Source organism: Silene latifolia, chromosome X (assembly GCF_048544455.1).
Source record: "Silene latifolia isolate original U9 population chromosome X, ASM4854445v1, whole genome shotgun sequence".
In the NCBI taxonomy this organism is placed as follows: domain Eukaryota; kingdom Viridiplantae; phylum Streptophyta; class Magnoliopsida; order Caryophyllales; family Caryophyllaceae; genus Silene; species Silene latifolia.
In genome coordinates, this window is record NC_133537.1 from 208,870,007 (window position 1) to 208,893,244 (window position 23,238).

The following is a 23,238-nucleotide window of genomic DNA, read 5'->3' on the forward strand; positions in this document are numbered from 1 at the left end:
TCATCAATTCCTTTCTTATACAACCATACAAATTACGCAATAAGGATTATAACCATTATACACTACATTACCTGAGACAATTTGATTTAGCATACGAAATTATATAAATATCACCAAAATTGTATAAATCATACAAATATGTACAATTGTATAGCCACCGTTGAGACGGAACAATGATATAACACACCCACAACAAGAAACATTATCACAAGAACCACCAACATGATGATACGAGAGAGTGTTAAAACGAATTATAGTTGTTTCAGGGTTACTCGATCGAGCTGGTCTTACTCGATCGAGTTCATCAGTTACTCGATCGAGTTGGCCGAGATCAGAATGCATCCTAGATGTCACCCCTGCAGTTACTCGATCGAGAGAGGGGCACTTGATAGAGTAGCCACAGGTCATCATCCCCCAGTCCCTCACTTTGTAAGTCCATATATATATATATATATATATATATATAAGCCGGAAATATATTCCGACACCAACAACCTGCATATGAAGTCTGAAAACATCCAAAAGAATTGCCTTATGGCCAAAATACAACTCAAAGTCTAATAAAAGTACCAAACAAAACAAGTATCAACAACTACAAATCCATGCAACCACGATAGAAATAAAAGGAGCATCATCACTACAAAGTATAGTCATCCATGATCTCATCTCCACCACCGCCTCCGGACGCGCCCGCTCCAGCTGTACCCGCACCTGTGACATCACCCGTGCTAGAATCGGATCCCACTCGCCACAGTGCCAAGCAACCGTAGGGGTAGCTCGTAGGCTCTCCCCAAGTAGACCGCTATACGCTATAGGAATGGAAGACCCCACTATCATCTCCAACGCCTCTCCACCACACCGGCTGGGCTGCCTCAGTCCCGATGCCCTGAACATAAGTTATTTCATGGAGGTTCCGGAGTGTCAAGGTAGCGGACACCTTTTCCGTGAGCTCACTCACTCTCATCTCAGGACTGAAGAAGGAAGGGTAGCTGGGAAACTAAAACTGTGGAGTCACAGGCAGCTCTGGCTGGGTCTCAGCCATCCTCTCTCTCACCCATCACGGACCTCTCCCCTCTTTAGGCTGTCTATCCTCGGGTCTAGCCTGATCCCTTTTCGTCGGCTCAGGAATCACCTCTAAAATATCGACATCAATGAGGTAAAACTGCCTCTCAGGGACCTCCTCCTCATCATCAGAATCTGCTGCCACCACAGCCGCCGGTAAAGGCTCGGTCACGGGAAGATGCTTGGGGTCAGGTACCTTCATCCAACTCATCTCCCAAACTCTCCAGGCTAGGCCACCACCCTCCAAGGTTCTCAACCATTTCTGGTCGAGAAAGTACTCATGGTCCAAGGTAGGCACCGACATGGTCAAAGGTGTGTAGGTCGAGGAGGCCTAAAAGGTGGTCAGTCTCTCCGCCAACCGCATGGCGATGGCACCACAACTAAAGAAACGGGTGTCAGATGAGGCCATCAAAGCTAAGCTAGCACATACTATGGCCGGGGCACTGAAGGAGACTCTCGGAGCTCGGGTGGGGTTAAGGTACGCAGCAAACAACATCACCTCGTGTGAGTTAAGCTTACTCACATCTCTCCGCTCATATAGTAAACATGTCATAGCACAAAGAAAGATCTTCAGAGTGACGTGTTCCACGTCATTGATCAACATTTTTCTAGAGGTGGGGGTGGCTTGCCAGTAAAGCAAGGCATGAGACTACTGGCTTCACACTCAGTCGGGATGTCCCTAAAGGCTCCTTTCTCTGGTCTAGTAAGGCCGAGGTGGTTGGCAAACATATACATGGTCAAAAAGAAGCTAGTGTTCTTGAGACGGAATTCGATGGTCTTTTCCGCCGCATCATAATGAAAAGAACTCATGAACTCCAAAGTCAGAAAGGCATAGGAGTGTTTCCTAAGGCGATACAACCCGGTCATACCCAAAGTCTCAAAGATGTGTCTTACATCAGTCTCAACTCCTAGGTCCGTCAAGATGGTGGTATCAATACAGCGGGTAAGTCTCATGCGACGTTTCTGTAACTCAATAAACGCATCCCTCTGCTTGAAATCAGTAAAGACGAAGGTAGGGTACTCCGGCACAGGTGGAACCGTAGGTCCCTCACTCCCCTCACCGACCTCAGGCTCGGAAGCCCTTCCCGTCTTACTTTGACGGGTACCAACTGTGGGTCTCGACATCTGTTTTCAACATACATTTTAGATACACAAGCAACCACTTACTTGAATGTACTTAAACCTTCATGTATAATCATAGAAAAGAACAAATACATACACACTTTCACCAAACAATCCAAAATTTCAAGTATACAACTCTCAAATTCTCATCAGACGGTCTTACAGCTACAAATTGTTTGAAAGATTTAACCTCAATTAACACATCAACTTAACACTTTAAAGCATTAAACTTCCAAAATAGCTTTCCAAATAAGCAATCATCAAAAGATTTGGGGCGATTTCCAGTTTGGGGCACTTTTTAAGACGGAGTTTGAAGGCAAAATTTTGAGCAAAATTCATCAAAATCAACACTAAACATGATACACATAACATACATTACTTAATTTTCCCCCTTTCACATGCAAAAGACAAACAAAAATCAATTTGAATTCCCACACCCTAGAAATTTCGGTACATTCAAACCCCCAATTTGATTCAATTTTCCTATTGCTAGCATCAATACTCAACAAATTAAAGCAATTAGATCATGTTACAATAATTACAAGCAACATTTCATGCATATAAACCGAATTTTCAGCAAACACCAACAATTTACATGTTTCTAATCAATTAAAAACATAGAAAAGGATGAATATTCTTACCTTGAATGATTAGCAAATGAAAAAGGCAAATTAAACTAGAAGAATATCAAAGAATTAACACAAAGGCACCAAGTTCTTGAGAGCAAAGAGAGATATATAGGATGTTAGGGTTTAGAGATGAAGAGAAATAGGATGAAGGAGGATAGGAAAAGGGTATAAGAATCCCGTCTTTACCCGGGTACTGTTCACTTACTCGATCGAGTAAGTAGGTTACTCGATCGAGTGGCCTCCACTCGATCGAGTTGGAGCTACTCGATCGAGTTTTCGCTGACAGTTTTAGCTTTTTCGATCTTATAACTCCTCAACTAGATCGAATGAGGTATACTCTGGAACACCCGCGAATTTCTCATTTTGACATTTGTAATTTATTTAACCATTCTATTACTTTATTTTAAAATTTTAAATTATTTAATTAAATTAACTTTGATTTTAAGCATGGTTTTTATAAAACTATTATTTTAAAGCTTAATTTATATAAAAATGCGTATTTTAGTCGGATAGTATTAATAGTGATAATAATAATAATAGTTTTTCGTCTTAAGTTAATATAGACTTGAGACATTTTCCCGTGTAGCAAAAGACTGTCACATTTCACCTTTGAACCTAGTTAAATCCGAACCAATCACAATAACTCGTACCTACCCTTTTACAACTCATTTATATAATCCATTTATTATTATTATTATTATTATTATTATTATTATTATTATTATTATTATTATTATTATTATTATTATTATTATTATTATTATTATTATTATTATTATTATTATTATTATTATTATTATTATTATTATTATTATTATTATTATTATTATTATTATTATTATTATTATTATTATTATTATTATTATTATTATTATTATTATTATTATTATTATTATTATTATTATTATTATTATTATTATTATTATTATTATTATTATTATTATACTCACCCTCACACAAAAATGGACGGACCACAAACTCGTCTTCCCCTTCCTTTTTTCGAAACTCTATCAGCAACAACACACACTTAGTGAGCAGAAACCGCGTTTTTTACTGAGCTTGAAACCTAGATGTCTCCCCCATTTCTCGACCAAATTCCATAATTTTTGTACCTTTCTCTTCCCCTTTCCTTCCTCCTTCTTTTAAGGTAAGAAAGTCTCGTTTTTGTGGTAGTTTCGAAAGTCGCCGTCTTATAAAAGTATTCAATTTCTAGCCTCTTTATCCCATTTTGTTGCTCTTTGATGAAGGTTTCGAAGACTCGTGCTTCGTGAACGGTTTGCTTGAAGATTTAAAGCGTTTTCGAGGTAACGGTTATAGGTTACTCGACAAAAATGTCGAACTTTCGTCTTATTGGTCGTTTTATATGCTTTTCTTCGATAAAGTTTGGTTCTTGCGTCTTATCTCCTTTATATGAGGCGGATAACTCGGGTTTTGTTTGAGTGAAATTTTGGTGACCTGGTTCATGAATTGTTGTTCTAGTTTCGTCTGTCCATGTATTAAAGGGCTCGCTTTTGATCTGTTTGGGTGTCGTTGTCGGAACCGTGACAGACGGATTTTGAGTTGTTGTTGGGAATGTTTTGGTGCCCTGGTGGTACGGCGTTTTATAGCCCTTGTCCGAGTTGTTATGGCAGTTGCGGGTGGCTTGTCACGACCTGTTTTGGGCTCTGTTTCAGAGGTTGTATTGCAAGTCGTTATGAGGCGGTATGGTCTGTTTTAGTTGAGTGATGGTGGCTGGACCGTGGCTTTGGCTTGCCTGACCTAGGCACGGACATAGGCCTGGTGGCGTGGCCGTGGCTAGCTCGTTGCGGCCTTGGCCACGGGTAGTGATTTGTGGTTGTCGTAGCCATGTTTCATCTAGTTGAACCATGTTCGTATAAGTTGAGTTGGTGCCATATACTCATGTCAAGTTAAAATATTGGAATTTCCATCTCGTGCTTTATATAACGTGACTTGTTAATGTCGTTCTTTAAAATGTTTATTTTATTGGCTTAATGTGTTTATTTTGTTGGGCTAAATTCACTACAATTATTGGGCTCGTTGTGTCGAATATGTCGGATTTGATATGAGTAAATAGTTGGACTTCACATGATTAAATGTTTGGATTTTACATGAGTAGTATGTTGGGTCTAGCATGCCTTGTTGTGGGGCTTAAAGTGATTTAATTAATGGGCTCTTTATAGTTGTTTATTGGACTCATAAATGAGTCACATGGAGTTGGTCACATTTTATTCCGTAGATTCCTTCTGGCGTAAATTATTCGTTATCACGTACTATATTTTATTTAACAGGAATATTTAATTATGAAATGAATTATTTACTATTATGTTAAAGGTATGACGGATTATTATAATTACTTGTAATGAGTCGTATTCTTGTAGAAATGCCATAATATTATCATATATGCTTGATTTATATTTACGCCCTACTTGTGCTGTTCTGGCAAGTACGGGTTTGACCTAGTTGTGCTTTTCTGGCAAGTACGGTTTTTGGCTACTTGTGCTGTTCTGGCAAGTGAGCTTTATCTTCGTCTTTCCGCCACTTTAGTGCTGTTCTGGCGATTGGGGTACTCGGTGTCCATTAGTAGTCGAGTCTTGGGTGCGTGCCGTGCTGGCGCACGTCGAATCGGTATGTACACCCGAGAATCTGCAGATTTAGACTAGGACCGTATTATTATCATAGTACTACCTTGGTCATATCTCCTTGAAATACGTGCTCGTGGCTAAGTGGTCGTGTCTGCTTCCTTGTCTTTCTGCTCCATTTATTTATTGTTGTTTATGCGTGACTTACTTGTTTATTCTATCATTTTTTTATCCTTGTTTATTTAAACATGAAGGATCCCATGTTTAGTTATAATTCAATTCGCTCATATCTTATCTAATATGATTATTTATTTATGTTCTTTGTTATGTTTTTTTTGACATTTTGTGGCTGGGAGAACCTTGAGTTACTCCCCACTGACTGTGGCTTTCATGTTTACATGAATGACAGGTTGTGATGATGCATCAACGGGGTTTAGACGTCTGAGCTAGCGAGAACCTTGGACTAGTAGTCATTCTATTAGGACTGCTTAGACTCACCTTTTATTGTATTGTCATTCTAGGGATATGTTTTCCCTCATCTTTGACTATCACGTTTGTATAAACTTAACTTATTTCCGCATTCTTTATTTATGTTTTAGGTTTTAATGAACCCGCCCTTTAAACTTTAAAAGTTTTAAAAATTTCCTAATTTCCGCTTGAATTTTTAATTTATATTTTCCGTGTTATTGCGGGGGTTCACAGTTGGTATCAGAGCCTATGTTGCTCCCGACGCACACACGTGTACCTCAAACATAAATTTGAACTTGACCTTGAATAATGAATGAGAGATGGGTAGAAATATGGACCTAAGTTGGTAGTCTCTTTGTGTATGCTTCGTGGTAGGTTCTTACATGTTTGTTGATTGTCAATTATTGGTTTTTGTGCCCTTGGATCAATGACCGTGAGTTTACCCGTATGGCGATCAAGACTTGGTGCCCATTGCCGGAAATTGAAGATTTGTTCAACCTTTGAAGAATGCTTCTACTTCCTCGTTCCTGTGTACATTGTCTCATTCTTTTACTTCTTAATGCTTATTTCTTCTTCTAAACTCTCTTTTCTTTTACCTTAGAAACTACTCTTGTACCCTCCCAACCTGTCCTTTGCTCCGTGCTTATCCTCCCTTGACGCCTTGTAGATAGTTCTCCTCCTTTTGTGGGATGTTAATCTTTGTTGGATAATTTGACTTTTGAGGAGTTTGTTGGTGGTTGACCCATAACCCTTATTTTCAGAAGTTGTGATGTTAGAAAGACTTAAGTTATGTGATGAGGAATACATACTGATTCTTATACCTAATTCCTTGATAAAGTGAGTATAATTGATTGGTGGATTCTGTGTGTTAAGTGTGAGTTGCTTATGATACTAAGGTTATAGAACTTGGCCTTGTTTTTTATACTTGGAAGTTTGAGTTGAGCTCGGGGTTAGCATAGTCAGTAAACTTTTGTGAGTGTTATGATGATTACATAAGAACCATGTTAGGCGAGAGTTGTTGCTAATTTTGGAATCTCATTTGGGGTATTCACTTTGCGGTAATGAGGATTAGTAGCCCCGTTCTTGAGATGTAATTGTAAGTTGGGGCCGATAGATGTGAGCTGAGATAAGTTAGATGTTTTGGGTGGTTGTCTCGTACTTTGGAAAATGTCACCATCTATGTTTTGGGTTTCGAGAGTATAACAAGATCTCTTTAGATGATAGATTGTGCCAAAAAACTTTTGAATTTGGATTTTTTACTCAGGGTTGTACCATTTTGAGAAAGTCATAGTTGACACTAGTTGGATATGAGTATAGCTTTGTTAGAAGCTTTAACCTTGATCTCGTGGAGGTTGTTTGTAGATGTTTGAGGATTTGGAGTGGTGAAATCACACTTATAGTGAAGTACCTTGTTTCATGGAATTGCTTAGGATGAAGTAACGTAAGTGTTTTGAGGAAATCCTTGGGAGTGATGTGGTTATGAGTTTTGTTGTTAGGAAGTTTTAGGAACCATTTAGGATGATGATGTTATTTGAGATTTGAGTATCTCGCGTTTCCTTGTCGTCTAATTTCCCTTTTTCTTGACCATAAGCGTTACCGTTCATACCTCTCTTCCTCGCTTCGTCGTGCTCCTCCTTTAAGTCGATATAGGTAACTTATAAAAACTCTATCCTTGACATCCTTGTTGACCCTACTTCGACTCTTACCCCTAGGAAGCTCCTCATAGTTCTTTTGTTAGTTAAGTTTGGACTCTCTTAGCGTACTTTGTATTTATGTTGTCTGAATTGCTTTTTATTTCGTACATTTCTAAACATTTCAAGCTACAATTTTTGGTTCGTTATAAAAATTTATATTACTCTTATAAAACTTTACCTATTTTAAAGGTTTGAAAATGAATATTTGATTTAATTCCCTATTTGTTCCTTGAGTATAGACTTCTTTACCAGGATTTTGATTGCTATACCCGAGTTGCTTTTTAATTTTGCTCAATTTCTAACTTACATTGATCTATTTATGACTTATTTGTCAAAGTTTGATGTTACATTTTCACGAACTTGACTCCTTTTTCAATTTAAAAGTGAAACTTTTATTTTTACTTTGGCTTCTGCAAAAGAAAATTTGAGTGGATTACCTTTTTCTTTTAGTTTTAATGTTGATGGGATGTTAGGACTCGTTATTAAAGGCGCCTAATAACTTATTCTACGCATATTGGCCAATGATTTTGTTTTGAATTTGTCTCTGACTTGGAAAGTTAGCGCTCTTGTGTGCACGACAAGAACAATTTCGTTCCATGAAGGGGACTTATACTTTTGAAAACCCTCCCTAAATATTTTTGGAAGTATTTTGACGTTGAATTTCTGCAAATGATTTGATATTTGACCTTGTCTTTGATTTCGAATGTGATGTTCTCAAATGCGCAACGAGGACACTTCCGTTACTCTGACGAGAATCTGGTACCGTTGAAAAATTTTACTTAGACTTTTGAAGAAATTTTGCTTTTTACAGTGACAAACCTTTTAATATTTTAGTTATCAATTTCAAAAAGTCCGGCTTTATCAATATAACCTTTCATGTTCTACTTTCAAGTTTCGAGGACGAAACGTTTTAAAAGGTGTGGTGATTGTAACACCCGCGAATTTCTCATTTTGACATTTGTAATTTATTAACCATTCTATTACTTTATTTTATTTTTTAAAATTATTTAATTAAATTAACTTTGATTTTAAGCATGGTTTTTATAAAAGTATTATTTTAAAGCTTAATTTATATAAAAATGCGTATTTTAGTCGGATAGTATTAATAGTGATAATAATAATAAAAGTTTTTCGTCTTAAGTTAATATAGACTTGAGACATTTTCCCGTCTAGCAAAATACCGTCACATTTCACCTTTGAACCTAGTTAAATCCGAACCAATCACAAGAACTCGTACCTATCCTTTTTAAACTCATTTATATAATCCATTTATTGTAAATATTATTATTATTATTATTATTATTATTATTATTATTATTATTATTATTATTATTATTATTATTATTATTATTATTATTATTATTATTATTATTATTATTATTATTATTATTATTATTATTATTATTATTATTATTATTATTATTATTATTATTATTATTATTATTATTATTATTATTATTATTATTATTATTATTATTATTATTATTATTATTATTATTATTATTATTATTATTATTATTATTATTATTATTATTATTATTATTATTATTATTATTATTATTATTATTATTATTATTATTATTATTATTATTGATATTATTATTATTATTATTATTATTATTATTATTATTATTATTATTATTATTATTATTATTATTATTATTATTATTATTATTATTATTATTATTATTATTATTATTATTATTATTATTATTATTATTATTATTATTATTATTATTATTATTATTATTATTATTATTATTATCACTCTCACACAAAAATGGGCGGACCACAAACCCGTCTTCCCCTTCCTTTTTCCAAAACTCTATCAGCAACAACACACACTCAGTGAGCAGAAAACACCATTTGTGCTGTTCTGGCAAATGAACTTTATCTTAGTCTTTCCGCCAGTTTCGTGTTGTTCTGGCGATTGGGGTACTCGGTCTCCATTATTAGTCGAGTCTTGGGTGCGTGTTGTGCTGGCGCACGTTGAATCGGGATGAACACCCGAGAATCTGCAGATTTAGACTAGGACCGTACTATTATCGTAGTTCTACCCGGGGAAATTATAGTCTAAGAGTGATAAATGTCTTGCATTATTTGGATGGTTACCTTGGTCATATCTCCTTGAAATACGTGCTCGTGGCTAAGTGGTCGTGTCTGCTTCCTTGTCTTTCTGCTCCATTTATTTATTGTTGCTTATGCGTGACTTACTTGTTTATTCAATCATTTCTTTATCCTTGTTGATTTAAACATGCAGGATCCCATGTTTAGTTATAATTCGATTCGCTCATATCTTATCTAATATGATTATTTATGTATGTTCTTTGTTATGTTTGTTTTGACATTTTGTGGCCAGGAGAACCTTGAGTTACTCCCTACTGACTGTGGCTTTCATGTTTACATGAATGACAGGTTGTGATGATGCATCCACCGGGTTTAGATGTGTGAGCTAGCGAGCACCTTGGACTAGTAGTCGTTCTACTAGCATTGCTTAGACTCACCTTTTATTGTATTGTCATTCGAGGGATATGTTTTCCCTCATCATTGACTATCAGGTTTGTATAAACTTAACTTTATTTCCGCATTCTTTATTTATGTTTTAGGTTTTAATGAACCCGCGCTTTAAACTTTAAAAGTTTCAAGAAATTCCTAAATTCCGCTTGAATTTATAAGTTATATTTTCCGCGTTATTGTGGGGGTTCACATACTCGATGGAGTAGGCCCTCGTACTCGGTCGAGCAAGGTTGAGAACAAGATCGACAGTTACGAGTTTAGTTACCGATTCCTGCAAAACAACAACTCGTGTCGATTCCAACATGTATTTGGAAATCGTCACAGATTATTTCATTCATTCACGACATATTATTACTACTCAAATGTAATCCAACTGCTTCATCCAAATAAGACACATATTACATCACTCTATAACAGTCACTACGCAAAACGATTATCATACCATTAACTTATTAGTACCTGCAACCAACACATTACTTCACATTTACTTACGCATTTGCAAATTCAACAGTCCATCTTATACACAGACTACTCTAAGCATTCATCTAACTATAAACCATCATATATCATCCGAGTTTGCTAAAAATCCGATCATGTCACAACAAGTTATCAATTAAATCATTCGACTTAGATATGCCATATCGTAAAAGTACTCAACAATTCATCCATTGAAATTTTCCGATTACTACTTGACAACATTCCAACTAGTTCAAAACATACGACTTACTATCATCATCACATACAAAGACTTTAGAACTCTTATTGTCACCACATCACCCAACACTGTCATGCACTATCGACACTTCCACCATCTCTACTACATCTACACACACTTCCATCCAACCACAATTCTACACAGTTCATCATCACAATAAGACATTACAGAGATTCTATCACAGTTATTGCTAACTTATCTATCATACACTAAGCACATAATTCTCGACTCAATATTCCTATATCCGGTGGCTGGCTTAAGCATAATGGGACCGTGATTTTAAAATGAGGGCGCCTACTCACCCAAAATCAAGCATCTGCTGGGGCTCCCAACATACATACACTAGGTTCATTTTATAAGGCCAATTACGTTAATTAGGCTCATTTGTTACAGGTTCCAAAATCGTCGCTTTGATACCACTTTGTAACACCCCCATCTACCAAAGAGCCTTAACAAGGCCTTCCTTAGCAAATAAGGGCGCTACCATCTCGGTTCTCCGAGTACAGTAATAATCAAACGTCGTTAAAAGGACGTTTATATTATATTACAAGTTATTAACAACCGACTGACGATATAAAAGATACAACTCAAGACTACTATCTATGTGAAACTATCTCTGCCAAGACTCGTGGTAGACTCATCCCTCCAAGCACCCAGCTATAATCCAACATCAACCTGCTAAGACTGACATCTCACCATAGTGGATCACGGCAGACACAACACAAACAGACAACACAACAAAACCACACAAGGTCAGTGACTAAGACAACAGACACACAAAAGCAGACACAACACAAGTACAACAACACACACCACACCTCATCCAACCAACCACACACCTCTTCCTGCCCAAAGGTCCAGTCCTGCCAGTGGGGGACCGCAGCCGTTCCCACCTAAGCCCCGCTCATCTATCTGAGCGATAAACCCATGTACCTTAATGTGCACATCCCCTCCTGTGGCGGGTTCTAAAGAGGGTGAATTAAGGGCATGAAGCCACTCCCGCAAGTGACTCCACTCAGCCGAGGACACACCTCGAGAACCATAGACAAACAACCACAATCAGCTGTATAGACAACAATCACCAACTATCAAACCAACACAAGACTGATCAACTACCGCAACCAATCAGCAATATCGACACTAAACCAACCAAACAACATCACCAGACCCTTTAGACAATCCACAGTACCGAGTAGGCGAACCTACCTTTAGCAAACCGCAGCGATACCGCGTCCGATCACAAGATACCCATCAACCATGAACACCACCTATTCAATCATCACAACCATCTATTACTACCACTATAAACATAACTGAAAACAAAGATGACGATGATGATGATTACGACATACCTATTACACAACAATCCGTCGTCAAGACCGGTACCCGACTTTAACATCCCATCCCTAAGGCGTTCTCAATCACAAAGGCATCAAGGAGGTGAACCATGGTGAAGGAGAAGAGAGGTGACGACATTTAGGTTTAGGAAGAAGGTAGAGAAAATGATTTGGGGTTTTACAATTAACGATTTATAATTCCCCGCTGCAAACCCGTTACTCGATCGGGCAACCAACTTACTCGATCGAGTGACCTCTACTCGATCGAGCCACCAAGCTACTCGATCGAGTAGCCTAAGCTAGATCCAGTAACATACAAACCAAAGCTCACATCATCACAAGTCATCACTCGTAAGGTTTCCGAAGGTCAAGATAAGTATCTAAGGTCAGTCAACGTCAGTCAATGGGTCCCTAAAAGGACGGGTATTACAGGTCCGCCAGGCACGGGGATGTGGATGTGAGGTTGACCTATGCTATTGTGGTCGGCTAAGGACAGTGGTGTTTGGAGTATTACCGTGCTCTTGAGCATTGTTTGAGACGGTTTAGACGAACCGTATGTCACGGCCTTTAGGCACGTGATTTTGATAGTCTTATTGTTGTATTTTCAGTTGCAGTTTTCGCTATATCTATTTTCAATGTTGTTTAGTTATCCTACTCAGCCTTTGGTCGACGTTTGTTTGTTGTTCTGTCAAAATAAAATTGATGCATGCTTTAATTGATGGCATCCTGTTATCAACCATTTAATATTTTTGGTTAAATAGGGATAAGATTAAATTATATGTTTGACTTTAGTAGATTGATGATAGCTCGATGCTTGGGTTTTGGGACGCGAGATAACTTATCACCTGGAGTCTAGCCTATCACTTTTACCACAGAAATAATTATACTTTATTAATTACTCTTTTCGCTGCGTTGTAATAACTTTTTATTCTGTTTGGTTTGGTTGTAATAAGACAATTTAAGACAGTTAATTATATTTATTAAAGTGCCTTTAGCATTGTTCTTCTTTTATACTTACTAACTCAGGCAACTAAGATGATAACACTCTTATTTTTACTTAGAATGTCTTGTTAAACGCTCATGGATAAATGGAGTGTTACTATATGCTCAAGCTCAAATGGGTTCACCAAAAAGGGACCTAGATTAAATGGCAGAACAAAAGCTTTATGGCTATCTAAGGTTTATCATCATGCCTATATATATTGCCTCCAAAAATGTGTACACAAATATTTCTACATATCAAGGAATAAGCGCCCCACTTGTGCTTGTTCACATGACATAAAACGTAAGGAGACCTATTCAAAAATCCAAAACGGGACGATCAAATGGAGGCTCCATACCTCACATTTTGAGAAGGTTTGTCGATTATAGGTCAAGTCTCGGGCTTAGGATGGTCTTACAAGATAGTCATAACTTGGTTGTTAAGCATGTCTTCCTGGGATATCCTATCAAGGTGTCGTCACTAGATGCGAGCTATCAATTGGGAGAAGACACGGTCAAAACAATTTTTGTCATTGACGGCATCTTATCCTTATATAGACTCTTTATAAAGGTGTTACAAATTTTTGGATTATTCAATATTTCAAAAGCAATAAACATGCCATTGATGCAAACTAAGCATATATACAATCTATCTGAATGCAACTAACTATATGACATATAAACTAATGCAAGCTCCTAACAACACATATGAACATGACCGCAAAAAAAATCCACTACACCCTCATTGATATATAAGCCCATTCTCCTCTTGTGAAAAGGAAAATAAATTTAAGGGAATAAGGTTAGAACGATCATACCAATCGGTGTTCATGTTCCCATGTATTAATTATGGCTCGAATGAGGTATTGTACCTATGTGAGAAGAGAACAAAAACACACTTATATACAATTCTACGCTACAAAAGTAAAGAACGTGTTCTTGAATTTTGAATTTAAATTCTCAAATTTTCAGGGATTTTCAATTTTTTTTCTAATTTTTATGAGTTTTTGAATGTAAACTCTCATCCCCACACTTATTATGGATATTGTCCTCCATCTACAAGGTAGAAGTTGAAAATCAAAAATAAAGATATGTTTTTGTATTTTGAAATTAGTTTATTGAAAAATAAAGAACTTGTTTTTAGATTTTCAAATTTTGAAAAGTAAAAACTTGTTTTGGAGTTTTTAAATATAGGAAATGGAAGTATAAATGCACGATGCGATTCTTGATATAAATGAATGCACGCTCTAATTAAATGCATCTATCTATAGGGATATATTACAAATGATAGAACTAATCTAAACTAAAATAAAGCGATGCATGCTTTCTATTGTTCGGAGAGCTAATATTAATTAACTCGGGTTTCTTGTGCTCAAACTTCCCAAAACCACTTACAACACTTTTTCAAGTGTAAAAAAGAGGGAAGTTTGGCCATAAAGCCATGCAAGCAATATGTAAATGTGATTGTCAATTCGGATTCACCTATGTGGGAGAAAAAAGATATACACCTTAATGTTGCCGAGCAGTAAGTCATTTAATGAACCTAGGACTCAAAATCGCATACACCAAGGAGAGCTAAAGTTCACTCTCAAATGAATTACACTACCAAGAATATAATTTAACAAGAGCTAAACAAAAGAAGGGGGTACTCACAAAGTTGCGTCCATGGTTAGATGCTATAATAGACACCAATCACCATCTATCCAACCTCCCTCTTCACGCCTTTTGATGTTCACCCATCATCCACTATTGTCGCTAATGGTGCCCTCATCATCATCCTCATTTGAACATGAATTTGAATCATCCCCATCTACATGAGTTTCATTCTTACCTTCAATTTCTTCTACTTCTTTTCATCAATTTTCTCTTGAACCGTTATCCTACTACCTTCCCCCTCATCTCTTGAAATACAAGGAAAGAAAAGCTTCCTATTCACCCAATACGACAAGGGTTCATTAGGATCAAGGAGTAGCCAAGTGAAAGAGTGGAGCATATTGAGCATATTAATTGTTGACTCGATCCTTGTATATTTTCTTATGGATATGCTTCATTAAGTACGTCAAATAATCATTACTCTCAACGACACTTGGGTCATCATAAGTAAAAGCTTCAAATTCAAAGGGGAAGGGAAATATCACAATAGAATAAGAAGTAGTTATTTGTTGACCATGTTGAGGAGGAAGTGGCTCATACTCTTCTAATCCGCCAAGAGGGGTGACATGAACTAGGTAGTCCACCCTATGTTTGCAAAGCCGACGAAGTTTGTTACATGGTAAGAATACAGAGGTAGAGCCCTTTATCAACCACTCAATCGTCTCGATGATGTCGTTCTCCCGTTTTATCCAATTGTATTTATATACAAGCGTGTTCATATCCAAGAGATTACCTGGTCGAGCCCTCTTGAGAGGTTTAGTTTTCGGTACTTAAGTCGTTAGGAGCACCTAGACCAAAACAACATTTATAACTCCACAAACAACTCTACTATTAGTAAAGAGGTAAGTAAAGGTCGGATCCCAAGGCACGGGTATTGAAGTGAGATTTTCAATTGCAACTAGCGGTGTCTAGGGGTGTCACAAATTGGGGTTTGAATAGAAGATCACTAAACTAAATAGAAATGAAAGTAAACAAGCAAGATGATTAAAAAGGGATATAAACAATTGATAAAAGGCACTAGGGTGTCATAGGGTCATAAGGGATTCATGGGAATTGATCATACAAACATATTCTCAAATTATAAGCAAGCAATTATTGTTATGATGGATCGAGTTGGTTTATATCTTACAATCCTAGGAAAGTTTGGGTGCCACAGCCGAATCGATTAGATTGTACAACACCTACAAGTCGACTTAATCTTCTCTACTCAACTATATGCATGGTCTAATGAGACTCGAGTTGGTTTATGTCTTACAAGTCTCATTGAAAAGATAGGTGATGGGTAAAAAATGCAAGGATTCATAGGCTCGCATTTCATCAAACATAACATGTGCATAAGTTGAGATCACATTAAGCAAGCAAATAAACTATGAAAACATATTAATTTAAGCATGAATCATCCCCCATGTTGGTTTTCCCTAATTACCCATTAACCCTTGTTAAGGAAACTACTCACTCATTATCATGTTGAACATGCTAGCAAGGTTGTCAATCATACCAACAAAGTAAAACATGATGAATAAATGAAGATGATTAACAATAATTAAAAAGGGATTAAGAGAATTATACCTACTAATGATTCCAATAATAAAGCAAAGAATAATAAAAGTACTTGATGATTGGTTGGAAGGTTGTCAATCTCCCAATAATCACCCAAATAATCTTCAATTACCCAAAATAAAAGATGAACAAAAGAGAGATTAAGGAAATGAGATTTGTATTAAGACTTGATTAAAAGTTGATTACAAGATTAAAGAGAGATTAAATTGATATAAACTACACTAGAGATGGATAATAAGAACATGATAATCTAATTAGACTAATGGGGTATTTATAGTGGGGATTAGGTACATAAATTAGGGTTTACTAAGGGCTTAAATGACGATTAAGTCTTTGAGGAATCGCTCCTCTTAGAAAAATATGCGAGTCTCCTTTTTGCTAGTCTTTCCCGAGGTATGCGCATCCTTCATAGAACAAGTAGAAAACGAAATAGCTGTCACACAATCCTAGCGTCTAGGGCACGGGACGAGCGGATTGTGGGTCTTTTGGACGAGCGGATTTGTGGGGTGGACGGGCGGATTGTCGTGGTTTTGGACGAGCGTCCATCTGAGGGAGACGCTCGGATTCCTTGTGCTGGAGGGGCGTTCAGGGTGCAATCCGCTCGGATTCTTGATCAGCTTCTTCCCTTCTTCTTTTCTTCCTTCTTCTTCCTACAATCCTTGGGGATTTCATCGGAGATGCAAGGATCTTTTCTAATCATTGCCCAACTACTAAAATATGTACAAAGGCCTTCTAGTCTTGTCTTCTCTTTGATGCTTGGTCATTGAATTCAATCAATTTAGCTACATTTTGCCATGAAAATGCAAGGTTTGCACTCCTTTCCTACCAAGGGATCAAAACATCAAAGAATATGCAAAACAAAGGACTAAAGACAATAAATGACCAAAATATGCACTAAAAAGCATGGGAACAAGGCTAATTATGGGACTAAATATTCTCAAATAATGGTCACATCAAATATCCCCAAACCGAACCTTTGCTCGTCCCGAGTAAAGAGGTGACAAAAACTAGGACCGTTATTTAAACTAACCTAATAGCATAGCCGATATGAGACAATTAGCGGGTCTTACTCCGCCCCTTCAACACACAACAAGACAACCATGAGGTAGGATGCCTTCTTGCAAGGCAAGGCGGGTCTTGCCAAAATGGCGACACATTCAAACATTAAAGCACATAAAATCAAGTAATGGATGCATCTACAAAAGAATAGCCACTTTCCTCATCTAAGTGGCAGAAATTATCTACAAGGGAAGCAATTCAAGGGTACACACTCCTTCATAGATGCAATTTCTTCAAACAACTAAGCCTAGAAGGATACCAATAAATCACCTCCAAGTTGTGTCAAGCTAGTGTACCTTTGTCCACAATCGTTAAATGCTTTCGTCAAGAGTAGACTCCCTATGGTGTTAGAAACACTGGAGGATTGCGGAATTCCCCCTCTTGCCTAGACAAGAAGAAGGGTCGTCCCATCTCTACCATGCACAAAAATGGATATGATGGATAAAGGGATCAATAGAATTTGAGTTTCATTTGGGAGTTTGCTTTTGTTTTTGTTTTTCCCCCCAATTTCTTGTGGCATATAACATTTGAGAACACTTTCTTTTTGCCATTTATTTTGATTTTTGGCATTTCAATACTTGACAACTTTCAACTTTTTGCATTTTCTTTTGAACATTTTCAAAGTCACCCCATATGTAGTGAGGGTGCCTTATATTTGAAGCTTTAGGAGTCTATTTTTGCTCCTCTTTTCATTTGATGCAATTGCAAACTTTTTCTTTTCTTTTCTTTTCATTTCTTGAACTCAAATCAATTTTCTTTTTGTGCCCATTCCCTTTGATGACAAAAATGTGGTAGAACATGGATGATGGATGGTTGCATGGTTTCAAGGGTCACCTTTGAATAAACGGTAGCCAAAGAGTTATCACACCACAAGGTACTCTTGACTAGGCCTTAATCCATGGGTCAAAGGATACTAGCATGACACATCCTAGGGAGTTTTACAAGTATTCTAACAAGCAAAGTCTTAAGAAGAAAAGGCATCTACTAGGGCCTATATAAACTTGTCAAGCTTCACAAGTAGACGGTTTCGCAAAATTTTCTAACATGCAACTATGGTCCATGATGCAACTAACATATATACATCCTAATGCATATGATTCTACCAACTAGTATGCCAAATAATCTAAATGCAAGTCCTAGATTCACATTGTTTATACCGCATCAATCAAAATAAAGCCACATAGTCATTAACGTAAAGAGGAAAAAGGAGATTGGAAAGATCATACCATGCGGTCTTCAATATCCTCATGTCTCGGATGTGGCGTAGTCGATCAATGTGAACAAGGATAGACAAACATAATATATAAAAACAATATATACAAGTCTACACTACAAAGGAAATGAACTTGTGTTTGGATTTTCAATTTTTCAATTTTTTTGATTTTTTCTAAATTTTTGATTTTTTTGGATTTTTGAATAAAAGTAAAGTTAGAATTTCCCATCCCACACTAATATGGGCATTGTCCTCAATGGCCAATATGATAGGAAATTATGCAAGTATGATGCATGATTTCTATACTAAATGCAAGCTATACTAATCTACACTACATGATGCATGAGTTTTTTGTTTATGACGGAGAGTGTAATTTAGATTACCTCCTATTGCGTATGCATGTACTTCCCCAAACCGAGATAGACATTATTTCTAATGTCTTAAATTTTGGGGTAGTTCATGCACACAAGATGCAATGCATAAAACTACATATTGTCATTTTGGATTTTTCAAATGGTAACAATAAAAGAACACCTCAATGGGGCCGAGGTGTTAGTCCTCATGTTGCTAGGACTCTCCAAACTATGATCAAGATAAAAATAAAGAAAAGAAAGAAAGAAGTAGACAAACCTCAAGAGGGTAGGAACCTCCAAAGTTTGCTAGTCCTCCACCATATCATCATTGTCATCATTTTCCTCCATAGAAGCGGACTCATCTCCACTCTCATCTTCACTTCCTTGATCTTGCTCACTTCCTTCATCATCTTAATTAGCCTCTTCTTCTTCATCTACCTCTTCATCAACACCCTCATCATCAACAACCTCATCATCGACATTCTCATCTTCACCCAGTCTTTCACCCCTAGATGTGCTTGGAAAGAAGACTTCCCTATCTGCCCAACTAGGCAAAGGACATGATGGGTCAAGTAGTCCTTGCCTAGCTAAATGAAGGAGGGGTGTATATTGGGCCAAATATGCAGCTACTCGATCATTATAAGCTTGTTTGTGCATCTCTTGCATGAGTAGGGTCATGTAGTCATTGCCCACTTCAACATCTCTGGGTTTGAAATCTTGATATTTGAATGGGTAGGGTGGTGTGACAATGGAGGAGGAGGGCTCTTCAATCTCGCCCCTTTGTTGACGGATGATGTACTCGGCATCCTTGGAGAGTGGAAGAAGGTAGTTTGTTCGATGAGCACTTAATCGGCATATCTTGGAAGGCAAAGTGAAAGATCTAGCATCATTGGTTAGCCACCCATAGTTGGTGTCAAGAGAGTTATGCTTGACCCACTTATACTTGTAAATCATGGCATCCATGTCAATGAGATGACCCCCTTTGATCGCCACATAGTTGTTATCCTTGTTGAAATTTGCATCAAAGTGCTTGGACCAGAGAGTAACTAGACCTCCATTTATAATATGAGCGGTGCCTTCCTTGCCACAATCAACATTAAGCCATCTTTCCATCAAAAGCCTTAGAGCATTGTAGGGCTTGGTGAATTCCCTTCCGACATTTAAGGCCGACTCAAGTAGAACACAATCGAGCTTTGTAAAGTGATTAGTGCCTTTTCTCGCTATTATAGTATTCCCGATGACCTTATGCCACACTCTAATGCCCGGATGGTGGACTAATAGAGCGCGACAAGCATGACAGCTCACAAATTTCTTTCCGGAAATCGCCTCCCAAAGAGGAGCGGGGTCATACTTTTTGGGCATCTTGTAATAATATGGTGTATCACTAAGGCCTAATACCTTACTCAAAACATCATAGGTGATGCACCTATTCACATTGGGAAGACGAAACTCGATGTATTCTCTAGTCTCTACCTTAGTCACTTTCAATGAACTTAAGAATTCCAAGGTAAGGGAGGGGTATGTCAATTCTCTTGTAGTAAACAATTTACCCACCCCATGGCTTCAAAGAAGGCTTTTGTTTGTTCAAGGACACCCAATTTGTTCAAGGCATCTTAACAAATGAATTTGGTGGGCAAAACGGCCTTCTTAGCATACTTGGCAAATGTATCCCTATGAGAGTTAGAAATGAAAATTACCTCCGGATAGTTGGGTAATTGAGCGATTTCCGGAGTTGTTGATGTTGTTGCTTCCAAGGGAGGATCTTGTTGTTGTTGAACTTCCAAGTTTGCATTAGAGACCACCATAGCCATTGAAGCTTTCTTTGTTTGAAGGCTTTGTTGCCTTTTCGAAAGTGTCTTTGCCTTGAGTGCCTTTGTTGCTCCTTTCGTTCTTGCCATTGTTGATTACACCAAGAAAAGATTGAAAACCTTCAATTTCTAATTATACCCAAATCGATTTATGATGAAAGGATTTGTCTTTGTATTTCAAAAATCGACTCAAAAGTTGAAGATTTTGGTGCTTGTATTGATTATTGTTGCAAAAGGAGTGATTAATTGTTGTTGTAAGGAAGTTTGGATTTGATTTTGTTGAATATGGTTGAGGAAATTTTATTTTTGGTGATGGAGAGGATGCAGGTTTTGTGGTTTTGGGGTTTATGGGTAGTGTTTGAATGAATGAATGAATGAAATGAAATGAATGTGGGAAGGGGTATTAAAACACCCGAAAAATTCAATACTACAGGGGGAAGACGAGCGGATTCCCGTCGGGACGCTCGGATTCTGCTCAAATTGGCTTCAGGAAAACTCGCCTAAAGACGAGCGTCTTTCAGTGAAGACGAGCGGATTCTGCAATTCAGGACGAGCGGCTTTCCTCAAAGACGAGCAGATTCTCTTACAGGAACTTTTCTTAATCTGCACTGGCAAAAAGACGAGCGTCTTTCTGCAAAGACGAGCGGCCAATTTCAGACGAGCGTCTTCTCAGCTAGGACGCTCGGATTCTCTTACACACCAAAATTTTTCATTTTGCAGCTCATTTGGACGGACGGATTCTTCCACAGACGCTCGGCTTCCTATAAGACGAGCGAATTACCCAGAAGCCGCTCGGATTCCACCTGGTCTACCCGGATTCAGGTCCATCCGTGCACTTGCATATCCTGTGTCATTTTTATTCTTTAAATCCCGTGTTCTTCATTGTAGGGGCACTACAAAGGCATGAATAGCCTAGGCAATTGCTATCCCCACACTAAGTGAAAGCACTACACATCAATAAAATCATTAGTCCCTCCCTCACTTCTCTAAAAAATGATCAATATCTTGATCAAGGCAAACAAATCCAAAAATGACAAAAAATGCAATGTAAGAATTAGAACGCAAGTTAGGGAGTTAGAAATATTTACAAATGGTGGTTTGGAGAGGACTCCACCAAACTCTCATCCTTAGTGAGATGTCATGGGGGCATGTTCAAGATGTTGTTGATGTTAGTCAACACCTTGAAGAAGTAGTCAAAAGCTTCTTCATTATCATGATAAAGATCTTCAATAGATCTTTGTACTTGTTGTCCTTCATGCTGGTCTTGATCGATAGCATTACCAATGTAGGGATTGAAAATCCCTTCAAACTCATCGTCCCAAAGACCACGAACTTCGTCTACTTGATCATTAAAAATCTCTTGAGTTGATAGAGACAACTCTCCTCCTTTCTTGTTTTGGCCAATGAGGCCATCCTCTTCACTTGTCATGGGTGAGCTTTTCAAGTTATCTTTGTTGCTATTCTCTTGCTCTTTTGATGGAGCATCATCAACTTTCTTTTTCCATTGGAATTCCGACTTCTTCCTATCATCCTTCCCGCTATAATGATCAACCACAAAACATGGTTCATGCAAACGGGGAGCTCTCATGGTCTTGTCAAGATTGAAAGTTATTCTCTCATCTCCCACCTCTAGAGTGAGCTCTCCATGCTTCACATCTATCACCGCACCCGCGGTGTTCAAGAAAGGTCTACCTAGAATGATTGGAATATTGGAGTCTTCTTCCATGTCAACAATGACAAAGTCCACCGGGATGAAAAATTTTCCAACTCTTACGGGAACATCTTCCCATATCCCTAATGGTGTCTTCGTCGATCTATCGGCCATTTGGAGTGTGATATTGGTGCATTTAAGTTCTCCCATCCCTAACCTTTTACTTACTGAATACGGCATAACACTCACACTAGCCCCTAGATCACATAGGGCTTTGTTGATCGTTGTGTCGCCAATGGTACACGGTATTGAGAAGCTTCCCGGATCTTTAAGTTTCGGAGGTGAACTCCCTTGAAGGATTGCACTACTAACCTTAGTGAAGGCGATAGTCTCAAGCTTCCGAATCGACTTCTTTTTCGTAAGGATGTCTTTCATGTACTTTGCATAGGCCGGCACGTGATTAATTAATTCCGTGAAAGGAATCGAGACTTCCAAATTCTTCACAATTTCCATAAATTTTCCAATTTGGTCATCAAATTTAGGCTTGGCTTGACGACTTGGAAAAGGAAGTCTAATCAAAATGGGTTCTTTCTCCTTGGCATTGTCTTCATTTTTCTTTGAAACTTCTTCTTTTGATGGTATTCCATCCTTGGAGTTTTGCACAACTTCTTCTTTGTCACTAGCTTCCACAACTTCATCCTCAACTTGCTTCTTTGGTGCTTCATACCTCGTACTACTCCTCCAGTGAATGGCACTAACCGTTTCATATCTCGGGGGATTACTTTGAGGTTGTAATTGCCCCTTTTGTCTTTGTGAGCTTGAAGATGCTAGTTGAGT